We start from the raw sequence: 5,898 nt of genomic DNA, 5'->3' as shown, positions 1-5,898 counted from the left end.
GTTGTGAACAGGATGTGCTATCTCCGTTCAGCATGCTACAATCTCTGGACAATGCGGTTTGATTACTTTCGAGCGATGGAAAATGTTCAAACATCTTTCAAAAAATACACAGAACAATATGCTATCACATTTGGTCACATCCGTTGCCTTGCGGATTTACTGGCAGTGTTTTAAGATGTAGCGCTCTCCAACAAGCACTTCATTCCTCTACGACTGCTCTCTCTAGTGTCTGATAACAGCCATGTTCAAGTAAGCACCCTTTATTTTTTCTCTTTCTTGTGTAAAATAAATTTATGTTAGCTGACTGTTAAATTGCATTTTTACTCTCATGGGTGACACACATCTTCCACCCTTCATCTGCATCGTGCCCCAGAAACTAATGAAGCGGGAACATTTTAAATGAAGTTCAAATTAATTGATGATAAATTTACGATATTCACTTAGAAAGACCACGGAGTGGAATTGGAACAAAGCGGACAACACTTAAAGGATGCCCTTGAGAAACTCCTCCTATAATGAGAGGTGAACTAAAACAAAGTTGAATCGCCTTAGTGCTTTGCTTTGAATTAACTGATGGGGTTGCCATAGCAACTTAGAAAAGCATCCATACTGAAGTTCAAATAGAGTTTGTTTGTCCTCGTCGCATTAGTTTTGCCTGAATCTGAGGCTTGTTTAGCAGGAAATTCTCCTGAACCAGTCCTGCATTATTCAGTGATATTGGGATATGTGATGCGACGCTCGGTTCAATTGGATGGCCTCTCGTTTTACGCTCTCAAAACACCGTAATGGAGCATCAAATGAAGTGTGAAGAGACCTGATATTTTTTTTAACAATTCAGGAGTGGACTTTCCTCTAAAGGTAAAATGAATGCCCACTATTGTTATTTGGTACAAATAGTAGCACACATGAATTCAGCTAGGGATTATGGCCTAATAAATGTGTTTACAGTGCTGGTAGCGCTACTTGATAAAGATTGTGTGATTTGGGGATTTACAGGGCGACTCATGGATTACTAAAGGTGTTGCTCATCACAGATACATTTGTTCTGGAGTGGTACAAATAAGTATCAGCCACTTGCTATTCACATCACATGGCTGGCTTATAGACACACTCATTGAGAACATGCATAGAATATTAGAATCATTTTTTAAATGTTTCATTGTTGAAAATGTCTAGTCATCAGGAAATGTTTCTGTCAATGTAAAAAAATCGAATCAAAGTTTCAGAGCACAATTGGTTAATGATCTGTTCAGGATATTCGTTAACATTATTACTAGGTTTTAATGCGTAAGAGATCATTTGCGAAAGAAACAAAAAATCACCTCCGTTCTGACAGACTGACAATACTGGATCTAAACAAGACCTCAAAGAACATACACAGTGACCTGGAAGATTAAGCACAACATGTTCATCAACATGCAGCTGCTAGCCAACAACATTAACGTTTTAGGGCCAATTTGTTAATACACAATTACTGTTGGATGAATTTGGAGGCACTCCACACCATTTTTAATAGCTGTGATCATGCCGTTAAGTAAAGCACATGCTGAACAATGTCATATTGCCACCTTGCATAATTTCCAACGGCACATTAATCAATTTACTGTTCGATTGTCATTCTTATAGATCCCAAAATAAGGAAATTCTCATTTTCCCATATTGATATTGTGCTTCCCGATGTCTTGAGAGCCATTTTAATTGAGACACAGTAGCTTGCAGGCTGCTCATAAAAATGCATGTAAAACGAGGAATATGAGCATGTGTTGAAATGAGCAAATATGTGTTTAATACTTCTGTGAATAAATACAATAAGTCTTTGAGGCATGCAGGGGATTTATACTGAAAAGGTTAGCTTGAAAGACGGCTTATTCTGAAAAAGAAAGGGAGTTGGAAAAAGTGATTTTACTGTCTTTTGATAAGACTATAGAACCGCTCATGTGTGTAAAGGAAATGAAAGGAAAGGTAAAAGTGTCTCTTCATTCATTTAAATGTCCAGAAAAAATGACTTATATTGTGCAAAGTGTCGGGTGAAATTACAAGAGCTTTGTAACTCGGTTTTAAAGGTTTTTATTTCAACACTTCAGGCCTGCATAAGTGCCGACCTATAGATTGCTGACTAAAATGAATTATTTGTGTGTATTATCCACAAATATATTACATATATACATTTCACACTTTGTGGGAAAAATTCTCGATAACTTCCTTTGAAAGGAGGGATTCACGTATGCACCATCAGATACATCAAAGAACCCTGCTCCCCCCTTTACGCTTTTATGGAAGATGAATGTACTTGCGCTGAATGCGACTGGTACACTTTAATATTTTGGATTGCGATGTTTCATCCAATAAATCATGTCTGATCTTTTACCCAATAGTACATATTTGTATAGATTCACTAACAAGCATGATTTATAAGACAGCCAGATGCATTTAAAGGACCCGTTCCTAAATACAGTGTGGTCATGTGATCAAAACTGTCCTCAGTTTACTATTAAAGCTACGTCACAGCGCACTTCCCCACTCTTATTAAAAACGTTTGCTCCGTTTCACTGTAACCGTAAGACAAACTGCTAAAAAAGATTCAGTTTGTCCGCTTCACCAACGATCCATTAAAAAGCCTTTTTCAAAGTGCTAGTCTCATTTTTATCAATATCGCATTGATTACTGGCAGATGTTGGCCCGGTGGAGAGGACATGACCAATGTACCAAAGAAAGGATTGAGAGGGCGGGATAGAAATTTCCCATGCTGCACTGTGTGTCCTGAGCGCAGAAACTAATGAAATTAATCAGTCTTATAAGATACCATTACTACCAGTCAACTGACCATAAAATTGCAGTTATAGAGGGAATAACCAGAGAGAAATGATATCAGAAATATAAGGTCTTTTGTGATTGGCTGAATGCGGGAAGGGAATCAAGCACATTGAAGGTGGTCGTGGATGTTATAGTTCTCGGGGTAATTTGAAGTTAAATGAAGCTGGATTGTCCTCCATCAATGGCAGCTGCTTCCCCAGAGCAGGTCAGGCGCTATTTCTCTCTCAGGCTCATCTGCATAGGCTAATGGAGGCAAATGGTCTGGTAATTTATTCATTCCTAAGGCTGATTAAGGTTATACCGTGCCAAAGCGCTTACCTGGTAGAAACGGTCAGTGCACTGTAAGACTTCAGATTCTGGGAATTGTTCTGGGATTAAGATATTGACATTTTTAGATTTGATATAAGTGCTTTACATGATTTAATAGACACTATGCAAAGGGGTCAATGACAAGATGTTAAAAAGCACACAACAAGTTCTTTTGAATGTAATCTTCGTAATCATGTTGGTTTCATGTATTTGAGGATACAAAATGTCAAAAGGTGTACTGATTAAGTAAAATGTAATTAAATACTTTACTTGAACAGCTTGAGACCAGCACAACCTTTTAGACACAGTTAAAGATACGTCTTCTATCAGTACCAATCTGCTTAAAAACTAAATTAAAAAATTATATTAAAAAAATGTTTGAAAACTTTATTGTTCTTTTTGTATTATTCTGCTATTTTTTTATTTACTATCGTACTTATAAGCTTGAGATTTGGAGATACAAGTTTTTAGAATGACAGTAGTGATATGACTCTTTCTTGATATTTTGAGAAATGTCTCAACGGGTCTGTGTCCATTCAACGGGAGTCAATAAAGTCCAATGCTGTTTGGTTACCACTGTTCTGCAACTTTTGTGTCCTACAGAAAATAAAGAAAGTCCCACAGGTATGACATAAGGTTGAGTACTGTAGTAAAAATTTGTTCCTTTTTGTGTGAACTATTCCTTAAGTTGCTTAAGTAGCACCTTATAACTTAAATTGCATGTGATTTTTTTCACTTATAATGTACTTCATATATCCAAGATATAGATCAAAATATATTCATATACATCACTGATCCAAATACAATCTATAGACATAAGCACTATAGACACGTGACTTTAAAACATTGGGGTATAACGTTGAGAGAAAGTTGAGTGCATTTCTCAGGGCGATTACAGTGCTATTGAATTAATAATTGTGCTCCAGCCTTGGTCTCTGTGTCATCCGATCGTATACTGCTGGATAACGCAGATGCAGAGAGAGCTGAACTGCAGCCCTGTGGCAGCAGCACAAACTCTGACTAAAGATACACCATGAATTTATGCTATCTGACCATTCCTGGAGGCCGGCACTGTCTCTGAACAAGATATGCTAGCAAACATAAAACGATATAAATAAATTAATGAAGCCGAAAAACTTTGCCGAACAATGGCACAACTGACTTTTTCAGGACAGCTTAAAGCAGAATATTTTTTCTTCCCATTGTAAAATCATGATTTTGTCAAATTAAGTTTTCAAATAAATAAATAAATCTGATTAACATTTTATTCTTAATATTTTATAATCTTTTGTATACAACAGTGTATGTTTTAGATCTAAAAAAATAAATGTATATGTTATAAATCTGGTTTGCGGCAATTCTGAGTGACCAAGGCCGGATCAGTTGTGTAGCCTATGTGTGTGTGCATGTGTGCCCGTGTTTGTTATCAGCATGTGCGAATTTAATCCCTTCCCACAAGTAACTCGCGGAGCCTTATTTGACCAGAGGGCATGGCTGATGTTTGCAAACAGTAATTTGGCATCATAAACTGATGGATGTGTGATGTTGCACTGTAATGATACAATCTGTAGCCCTGCAGAGAACCGAGGCTGCGCACGCTGATTGCCGTGTGTAAATATTGCACGTCGCGTCGCTGAGGGTTGAATGGGAGGTGCCGGTGGCTCCCCGACAGTCAGGATTAATGTCGAGTCTTATCACGCGCGATTGAAATTGAGAAAAGAAAGAGAACTGGTGAAAGAAAAGGGGATTATGATGGTGGAGGAGAGGACTGACAGAGCGTGTGCGTGTTGGTGTACGATCATTAAATTACACATTTGAGATGGCATTAGCAAAGTGCTTTGGGGATTCATTAGTCAATATGTCACTCTTCTGCTCCGGAATAGAGAGAGAGAGAACTTGGGTGGGGTGGTATGAAGAGAGCTGTGAAAAAACGAGAATGAGTTAAAAAAACAAAAAGGGAATTGGTTTGACAGACGTGTTTGGATCAGATGTGTGCCACACAGGGTTTGATGTCACAGATCTCTCTTAATTATAGGCTGTCTCTGAGCTGCCCTGTTTGTTTCCCTGCCTAATGAGTTAGATGGGGATTAAGCACTATGCTCTGGGCCAATTAGCTCGCCCGGTCCCCAACGCCCACCGCTCTCCGCCCAGCCACATCCAAACAGAAAACAAACCGTGTCTGCGAGACAGAAAGAAGATATTAACTAATGCCTGTCTCCCCCCCCCCAAAAAAAGCTCTTCTTAAAAGGGCAAGATAAGTGCTCACTCGACTCTTCTGAGAGACAGCCAGAAGAGCTCCAACTGTGATGCTGAGGGGCAGAGAAAAAGACTTGAAAATGTACCAAACCCTATTGTGTATTTACAACACAACATTGCCTGGAATAAAGAACAGTTGTACCGTTTAAGGCATGCCAAAATAAAAGGTTTCAATATTTTTTTTCGATAAACGTGAAAACAGAACAGTGGTTGCTAGGTTTGCAAGTCATTCAGGCAACCCCGATACTGTCTAACAGGGCACTTTTCTGGCCACTGGTCAAACTGCTAAGAAAACACCCTCACTAGGTCTAATGGTGCTTAATTATTCTCGTTGTAATATTGTTAACAAACTCAACCTTTATATTCCTCCGCTATTTGAAATGCAGCTGACAGACGCCACCTGCTCCCAATCGCCACCAGGTCAACTAACGCATGCCATAGCCTTTTATTAAAAGCAACTGGATGCGATGTAATTATCCAACATGGCATTTTACAATAACTCTGTCATTTCTGTTAGGA

This window comes from Triplophysa dalaica, chromosome 14 (assembly GCF_015846415.1).
Source record: "Triplophysa dalaica isolate WHDGS20190420 chromosome 14, ASM1584641v1, whole genome shotgun sequence".
Lineage (NCBI taxonomy): Eukaryota > Metazoa > Chordata > Actinopteri > Cypriniformes > Nemacheilidae > Triplophysa > Triplophysa dalaica.
This window is presented reverse-complemented; position numbering follows the sequence as displayed.